Here is a 10285-nt window from a genome sequence, read left to right on the forward strand (position 1 = left end):
ACGTAAACATGATTTCTTGTCCCTAACATACTTCAGTGATGTGATTCACATATATAACTGTACAATGATGCATGAGATTTAAGGAAAAATGAACGGATTGGGTAGCAAGTTATATGAATTGAGCTCAAGATGTGTAATATTTTGTTCAGTTGGGACCACATGCACCATAGCACTTTTTGTTGAAAAATTATTTAGTGATTAACAAATGAAGTGTAAGCTCTAATAATAATGATTTATGTTGTATGCATGAAATGTACATTTTGGAGGACTTTCGACCCACTTTGACACATTCTCTTTTAGCGACAACTTTTAACAATTCCACCCGTTAAATCAAACATAACTTGAACAACTCATTCTCAGAAGTAATAATTAATCTATACCCGTAAACAATTATTAGTTGCATACCATCACACTTTTGCTTTCATATTCCCATTATGCACATCCACTAAGCCATTTGCTGAACCCAAAGTTCTAAAAGAACCCACCTGGTATGGATTATGAACAATTAATTTAACTATAACATCGAGCTTCAATCTTTTTACCAAATCTTGCAATGTACAATCAACATTCACCGTAAGTTTTTCTAATCAACATTCACATGTGGGATTGGGTCTGTTGTTGTTGTGTTGTCAAACTGATGACCAAAAAGATCAAGTCATTTACGGACAAAATACATGAAGAAGATCAATAAATACCATATGATCTTTTCGAGGTTCCGTTGTTTCGATTGACATGGGCTCGTGATGATCCTCAACATCTCTCTAAACTCTGAGTAGATTGTTTTTGCTTCAAAACATCTGAATTTCGATAAACCATTTCAATATTAATTAAATTAAATAATGCATCAACTTTAAACAAAAAACTATACTATATGGGTATGTGGTAATGTAAATTAATATTTTGAATACAACTCATGGACAATAATGTCTCTTGTTGGCAATTTGAGAAGCAAGTTTCTTTAACACAAAATCAAAAATACCTGCAGAATTTGAAATGGGTTAAGGTAAAAAAAAATACCTGTAGAATTTTAATGCAGCAAATTAGTTGATGGTGGTAAATTTGTTTTGTCTCAGTTCACACAATAACACTCAAATATATAAACATATATCCATTTTGTCACCCTATACAGTTAAAGATGGTTATCAAAGCAAAGGGTTCAAAACTTCAAATCTTGGTGTTGCAAAGCAATTAATATTTAAGGGTCGTTAATGTATTGTAAGGTACGGCTCTATTGAGTCGACAACAATTGTCAATTTATTGGCGACTTGACTGACTCTTAGAGCCTAAATTAAATTCCAGGCAGGAGTTAAAACCCATGGAAATTTGATTCTACCATTTTCATGGCGTCTAATTATTTTTATTTTATTATTTTTATTTCTTTTTAAACTTTTCCTACTTAAAGGCCGGAGGTCCTCTCGGAAGCAATCTCTTTATCCGTCGAATAGAGAGAGGTTTCACTCTGGGTGAAGAAATGACTTGTCTTTATTCTCGGATAGGGGAAGGATTGTCTACATCTCACCTCCCCCATACACCACTTATGTGGTATTGAGTTTTGTTGTCGTTGTCGTTAATGTATTGTAAGGATGCTAGTAAAAGTAAGCTTGAAGGTCAGGTGAAAGTCACATATAAGTTGTTTTCAGCTATATTAAAAGGTACGACAAAATTTTTTTTTATTAAGTTTTTCATTTAATAAATGACTTGATGGTTACAAAATTGTGTTATTCCAGTTTGCATAATAGCATTTAGTGAAAGATGGTAGTGACAGTTAGCAATAGAACTTACCTTATAAGGAAATGGATTCAGATTTGGCCATTGCAAAATCAGTTACATCGTCATCTGTTGGGGCTGCGTAGGGGTTTTGGAAGTCCCAAAATTTTTGGTTTGCAGATACGCCCGATAAGGGAGGAGCCTGGGCTCAAATAAAGACTGAAAAATTTAACAAATGGGAAATCAAACAATCATAAATAACTCTTAAAAAATATATACAACAATATCCCACATTCTGCATTCCCACAACAGTTTAATCAGTATACAGACCCATTCCAAGCACACATCTTGAAAAGCAACTTTATCAAATTCATAATAAGAAAGATACCATAAAAGATCATGTGTTATATGCCTTTATTGTATCATATTCATGGACATAAATGTACCGTATACAATAATTTTAGAAAATTACTTACAATATAGCAAAACTGAGATAAATATTGAGTTTTTAAAAATGAATAAATTCAAGGACACCTAATTGACCAGACCATACATATATATGAATACATCCTACCTGTACTTCCACATACAAATTATGTAGCAGATAAATAAATTTATACAACAACCAAATAGTATCTAATCAATCAGAGCAAAAAAGAATCTAAAAAACATGAAACAACTTTCCAGGTAGTTAGCTGATTTCGTTAGTAACTTAATTCCTGCTCTTACAAAACCACCTAACTTGCACCAGCTTTCCGAAGTTAAAAGACAAATATTCACAATTTTGCACAAACAAATTTTAACATCTAAAACCAGAGAAGCAAACAAATAAAACAGAATGATACCAAACCTTCTTCAATGAAGCTGTAGATACTAATTCCTACAGCTTCAAATTCTTGGAGTATACATACACTTCATCTCAATTTATATTTATAATTAGTGCTCGTTTTGTGTGGTTAGACCTGCTACCTTTTCACCCCACTAAAATACATATTTTGACCAATCCTATCCATCCAGACTAAAAGTTACACATTTTGACCCCCAACTAACCTACTTATCTTGCCACCTCAAGGACATCATTATTTCATGATTTATATATAACAAATAGAAATAGTAAAAAGAGGGTATATAATTTTCCGAATATCACATACCACAAACCTGGATACATGTAGGTGAGAACTACATTGATCTTCATTTTGAGGTTGGTGGTGACCGACTGACTCCTCTAAGATAGAAGATCAATACATCTGGCTACATATATATAATAAAAAGAAGATGTTAAAAAACCTTAAAAGAAATAAAGCTTTAAACTTTCTACACTAAACTTAAGACAACATCGGGCTGCACCAACAAATACTCATAATTTATTTATCATTACTTCTTTGATAATGGGTATCAATGGATTTGCACTAAAAACAGCTCATCTTAGCATGATATAAACAAAGGATGTCCCACAAACACTTTATTTATCCATTTTAAGCTTCTAAGATAAATAAGATATTCAGAACAAACCATTACAATACTAATTCGCCTCTTTTTGTTATTTATCACTTACATTTGACGTCTTTAAGATAAAAACATAATCTAAGCCAACCCATTGATAAATAATGGGTCAATATTTCCACAAGTGATTATTTATAGAAAGACTTACTATCACATTTTGCTCGACGCAGTCAATAATTTCCTCCCATCCGGCTTTGTTATACCTTTAGAAAAATGCATTAAAACCAAGTTCTAATACAAGTTCTAATTGATATATACCTGCAAATTAATACTCGTAATTTCCTTCAACAATTAATCATGTTTACCACATTTTTGATGAATACTAAACAGAACATTGTCTTAATTGGTTAACAAATTGCAATCTATACACACACACACACAAATTGAAAACTACAATTGTACACACACATGTCTATACATACAAATAAAAATCAACTAAAATTGATTATAAAAATATCAACTAATCAAAATTTATACATACAAATACCAATCTATACACACACACACACACACACTGATTATAAAAACCAACTAAAAATGATAAAATAAAAAACCACTATAATTGAATACAAAAAAAAAAAAAAAAAAATTACTCGAAATCAAAAAGAAGAAGAATAGATTATTGTATCAAAAAAAAAAAAAAATACCTGCAAGTATATGAATAAAATAAAACTGCATCATTGTCAATTAAGGAAAAAGTAAACTAAATCAAAGGAACTCACCTTAATCAGGAGAAAATCGCTAAATCGTCGTTCTTCATCATCATTGTTGGACCGTTCTATTATTGAACCCTAAAATTATTTATCCGTTCTTCATCATTATGCTGCCCGGATTCATTACCATATCTCTTATATGATTGAGGATATTACCATATCTCTTATATAATTGAGGATTTGATGATATGATGATGATTTTGACGAATTTCAATTGAGAATAGTATCCAATGGATGAAAGAGACGATGAACATAGCGATTTAGGGTTTCAGTAGTCGAAGGGAGGGATTTTTTTTTTCGTGGGTTGAACAGAGAAGAAGGAAAGAGAATGCTGTTTAAGGGTTTTTTTTTTTTTTTTTCCTTTTTTTTTTTTTATCTTTTGATTGTCCACAGTGGCATAGATTATTGCTAATGATAATTAGTATGTGATTGACATGTCAGCATTTAGGATTAGGATTAAGCTAATGATGCCATGTAAGATTTATTTTCACGATTTATATGATGTAATAAAATAATGATGATGATGATGAATGATAATGATGAAATGATGATGAAATGATGATAATGATGATGATGATGATGATAATGATGATGAAATGATAATGATGAAATGATAATGATGAAATGATGAATGATGATGATAATGATGATGATGAAATGATGATTCATGGACTTGCCATTTATTAATTTAGTTGCACCAGATAAGTGTATATAATTATTTGATCTAGTTTGATTTTACAGAATAATATTAGAAACTTAGAATTTTTCTAGTAACCCAATTGACGTGTCCTTATTGAGTTATTGTTACTCCGTGCTATATACGGTACTAAACTACTAATCACATTCCTTCCTAACTAATACTGTAATAAATAAATCGGGCAACAATTATGATATTGATAGTTGTGGACTTGTGGTCCTTGTGGACTAGTTGGCTTCATACAATAATGACAGTCGCCACCTTTGCTTCATATTGTGACTTCACCTCCAATAACTCCAAGCTGCTTGCAAGTGCGTAATCGTCATTAATTAGTTAGTTTAAAAAAATTGGATACTCAGATTAATTAAAAAAAATAGTGTCAATTTAACTCTTTTTATTATATTATATACAACATTGATTGATATATTGATTAATTATATATTCATTTATATAAATTTTGTTGACAATTCACAACGATATTGGTTGACGAAACTTTTGCAATATTATACAGTTTAATTACAAAGGGGCGAAGAGAGTCATATGAATATCACCGGCGGAGCTAGTAAAGTCTAGTTGCGCAATTTATTTCAGTCTGTCCTTAATATAGTTTTGAGAGTATAGTAGTAAAATGCTACTAATACTATAGACAATATTACTTTATATATGTTAAAGTTTCTTGAAAGAACAGATCATATATTTCTACATCTGTTCAAAAATCTATTAGTTGTATCATATGCATATGTATACTGTATCATTTAAATGGGACCAATACAAAGTATATAACTAATGGGCTAGATAAATGATACAGTATACATATGCATATGATACAACTAATAAAATCTCTATCATGACATATTAGTTGACATCTTGAAATCATTCTAAAAGTTTAAATCTCAATGGTAACACGTCATGAGTGGTCAAAAAATAATAAAAAATGATTGCGAGATAATCCGGTAAATTTAAATACATATATAAGTAAGAAATACTTGGACTCTCCAAGTAAATTAAACTCAACAGAAAAACCCTTTCCTTTTGCCTCCGTTTATTGTAATTCCATCTATCCAGACGATAATTAAGTTTGTATGCGCTTATCGATAGTTAACGAGCAAAGAAATGGTCAGCGTATTGTTGCGAAAAATGATTTTGTTCTATACTTTTATATATAGAATCCGTACATCGCCGACTGATATAGACATTTTATTGTATGAAAAAAAATACATATATACTCTACCTTACTTTATAAACAAAGGTGAAACGAATTTCATTTTTAAAAAACGAGAAAAATATAAAAAGGTTTAAAAAAAAGGAGACTAAAGAAAATGGCATGTTTTCTAATAAAAAAGATCAAATGACGATTTATCTCATGCTGTTAAACAGTAGCAAACGGCATGACAACCTCAAAACGACATCAAAGATGTACATTAATAATATAATACTCTCTTCATCCCATATTGCTATCCTACTACGGAGTATTTTATTTTAAGATGTCCCAAATTATTAGTTCACTTCCATAATAGATAATAATAATAATAATAGTAATAATAATAATAATAATAATAATAATAATAATAATAATAATAAGGTAAAGTTCATTTATGCAGTTAACTTTTGCATACGAAGTATAAGACAATAAGTAAGGGGTAAAACTGTGAAGTAAAGAAAAAGTACACTATAATAACGAGATTTCTTAGACTGTGTATTTTATTAACACTATTAATATGAAAACGAAGGACTAGTATAAACAGTGGTGATGATAAAGTATCGATCGGGTTGTTGGTAGGCGAAACGCCCGATGTGAACCTGTGATTGAAGCCAAAAACGGCGGTGATGATCGAGTACCTGATGTGTTTGACTTGAACCATGAATAAAATGAAATAATCAAAAGAAAACCAAATGAGGCTCTATTCGGTGATGATGTTTTGTCTCGTCCACTCAAAAAATCAAGAAGATCAAGGGGCTCAGATCTTAAATCGATGTCGCTTGACCGTGGCGATGGTTCAAGCGCGAGTAGGTCAGAATTTTTAGCACATCGTTACAAAGACGTAGTGATTTTCGGAAGGCTATAAATCCTAAACCGTATATCAGATTTAGGCGAGTCCTAAACGAAAAGTCATCTACTCGAAACGAACTATCTGAAAATTAATTTTCCAGAAGTCCCAGATGTTTGATCAGACCCCGAAAAACAGTAAACAAGTGCTCCGGTGGGTTTCTTGGTGCTTGATGCTCATCACGGTTCTCATCCTTGATGCGTGTAAGCTTCAAGTGTACAACTCTTTGATGTTTTAGCATCACTTTGACCAAGTTTCAACCATCAACACACAATGTCAAGACTAAGCAAGAATACAACTCACTTAAGAGTTTTAGAAGGATGATGAACCAAGGTTACATCATGTTCTTAGTCTTAGCACAAATACAAGTTCTATCTACAACTAAAGCTACAAACTGTCATTCAATCAAACAAGTAAGAACATAAATTTGATCAAACAAAGTAATGGAACCCTAAGCTAGAGAGCTTGGATCCTTTTAACAAAAGTTATGAGATTTCAAAGCTAAAAAGCTTGAATCTTTTATGTTCTTGAAGATCTTGAAAGCAAAAGGCCATAAACACAAGTTTTGATCTTTCAACAAAACAAAAGAGATCATAAGTTAGAAAACTTAGATCCAACAAAACTAATGAAGATTTAAAGCTAGAAAGCTTGAATCTTGAATGTTCTTGAAGATCCTTAAAGCATGAAGCTAGATCTTCAAGTTTCATGAAGATCATAAACACAAGTTTTGATCTTTTAACAAAAATAAAGTGATCCTAAGCTATAAAGCTTAGATCCATCAAAGTAATGAAGATTCAAAGCTAGAAAGCTTGAATCTTTAATGTTCTTGAAGGATTCAAATCAAAGTTTGAATCTACAAGATATAACAAGATCAAAAAGCTAACAAGCTTGATCTTATAAAGATGATGATGATGTCGTGATTTAGAGAAGAAGAAGAAGAAGAAAATTTAAAACTTACAATTTTTAGAGTAAGAAAGACTAGAGAGAAAAATTAGAGAGTAAGTGTGTGTAAAATGTGAATGAGATCAAGTGTGAAATGGGTGAATAAGCTTGGTATTTATAGTGGTGGTCGTAGGTTGTATGGGGGGGACAAGGGGGATACCTTTTTGCTTTTTGGTTAGTGGTGGTCTAAAGGTGGTGCTTATTGTTAGGATCACATGCAAAATTTGTGATAATGGTTAACAAGAATGCTAGTATGTTGGCTCTTATAAATGGGTTTTTGTCCTACATCTTAATGGGTCATAATCCATTTAAAATTGGGCTAATTAAATGGTCCATTAGCTAGAGTAGGGTGGGCTAAAGTCTAACAAGGTAGAAAGTCCAACAAGACTAACTAGTGAGCATAAGTAAATTACTAAGCGTAATTAAGCAACCAAAAACCCAAGTAATTGTTATTAGGAAATAACAATTAGTGTTACGTAGTCGTAATATTCCAATTATGACAAAAGTTAAACGTGTACCAAGTACGTAGCTCGTTCAAAACGACAAGTGACACTAACGGTCATAAAAGCATTCGGGGATCAAGTTAAGTGATTAAACACTTAATAGCATGTTTTAAGACATTAACGAAAGTAATTAATCATGAATAAAGATCCCAGAGCATAAACTAGCTCAGTACGCACAAATACGCAGTTTCGTGAAAGTATAGAGCACAAAAATATAAGTCGAAAAAGTCGGGTCGTTACATTACCCACATGTTAAAGAAAATTTCGTCCCGAAATTTTGAGGAGTGACCAATAACGGTACCGAATTTGAAGAAGAAGAAGCGTATCAAAGTTTCGAGAGACTCGTGGGCTCATGTGATGACCCGGAAAATTTTGACTTATTTAAACCAATTCTCTATATGATTTAATATTTTCGTCATGATAAGCAATGAATTTTGACAAGTTTTAAAACTTTTAAAAATGAGTTTTTATATAACGGTTGACCACCCTGTTTGTCCGACGATTCACGAACGTCATAACTTGTGATATATATATATATATATATATATATATATATATATATATATATATATGGAAACATGCGAATAATATTTATATACGATATGACAAAGATTTACTATTGAATGATACAATTTCAAATTAAAAATTTTACGTATATAATCGTTTAATTTTTATGATGTAATTTTTTTAAATTATAAAAAGAAACGCAGTTAAATCAAAGATGTACAAGTTGTAAAGCACAACGTACAATAACGTAACTTAAATAGTTGAATTGAAATTAATTCATTTACTATTCATGTGAATAGTAAATAAACGAAATTAATTAATTTACTATTCACATGAAAACGACATGATAGAAATTATTAATTATAAGTTACATAGAATACTCCTGAAGTATTTAATAAATATGACTTTTTAAAATTTTAATATTCAATTTACGAATTATATTATTTTATTATAATTATTATATTATATATTTTTTTATCCAGTTAAAAACTAAGAAAACACATATTACGCGTACAAACTCTATATTACGAACCTTTTTTACAACTAGTTTTATAAAGCTTAAGACCAAAACATATATATATATATATATATATATATATATATATATATATATATATATATTCAAATATAAAAGTGGAATTTTTACTCATACTTTTACCCGTCAATTATTAGCAACAGAGTACGAAATACCAGTTCTTGAAAACACGGGGTAAAAATTAATTAAAAATGATGTCGACACAAGAAACATCCAAATTGATGATGGATGTGGCATTTTTTTTTATTATTTTTAATTTACACATTTTTATTATTATTATTATTATATTATATTATATATATATATATATATATATATATGAACGTAGGAACTTGGGTTTGCAGAATATTAAAAACACAACACACACAACTTATCTGTATATATATATATATATATATATATATATATATATATATATATATATATATATAATCCGTAGTTATTATTACTCTTATTATCATTATTAGTTTTAATATTATCAATTATTATTAGTATTATACATAAAATACTACGACGGGGTTATGCTCGGGTGAATTTCAAAACGGATTTTCAAACGGATTATAGCTAAGAAAATATTGGGTATTGTTCGTGAATCCAAGGCCAACCGTACCGTCGTCTACTAGCATTACGTCTACGCAATTTACCTACAATATTGAACCTCAATATTGAACAGTGTGTTTATAGGTCCCTTTTTATTTGCTTTTGCAATCTATATTTTTGTACTGAGAATACATGCACTTTATTTTAAACGCAATGGATACAAGTACATAATAAATTCTACACTGAGTTTGAACCGAAAATTCCTTAGCTTTGGTAACTAGTAACTTCCAGTTATAAGAACTGGTGGGCGTGAATAGTTGTATATGGATCCATAGGGTTTGACATCCCCGTCTATTCTAGGTATAGAGACCCTAGCCTGAACTATAAAGCGGACGTATGCTATTTGAGTTTAGTACACGCTGGTTTGTGTGTATTGTACATGTTGGTTGCATGTATGTTAAAACAGGGGTACTTATTATAAATACGTTAAGTTTAGTTACCAGGGTGCTCAATCTTGTAGAATATTTTGATAAACGTTTCTGGATGAAACAACTGAAATCTTGTGATCCACCTTTATATACAGATTATGC

At 30.5% G+C, this 10285-nt stretch overlaps 1 long non-coding RNA gene across 3 annotated transcripts; it reads right to left on the minus strand.

The window, feature by feature from the left end:
- Positions 1–200: 200 nt before the first annotated feature.
- LOC139891177 (uncharacterized) lies at positions 201–4245 on the minus strand. 3 transcript variants are annotated; one of them, XR_011773554.1, is made up of 5 exons: positions 3933–4245; positions 3359–3468; positions 2859–2958; positions 1783–1926; positions 201–797 (listed from the first exon to the last, which is right to left on the minus strand). It is a non-coding gene; the product is annotated as an uncharacterized lncRNA (long non-coding RNA). The 3 variants fall into 3 exon arrangements; XR_011773553.1 differs by having other exon boundaries at positions 1783–2958; positions 3359–3413; XR_011773552.1 differs by having other exon boundaries at positions 1783–2958.
- Positions 4246–10285: the final 6040 nt, after the last annotated feature.

Source organism: Rutidosis leptorrhynchoides, chromosome 2 (genome assembly GCF_046630445.1).
Source record: "Rutidosis leptorrhynchoides isolate AG116_Rl617_1_P2 chromosome 2, CSIRO_AGI_Rlap_v1, whole genome shotgun sequence".
NCBI lineage: Eukaryota > Viridiplantae > Streptophyta > Magnoliopsida > Asterales > Asteraceae > Rutidosis > Rutidosis leptorrhynchoides.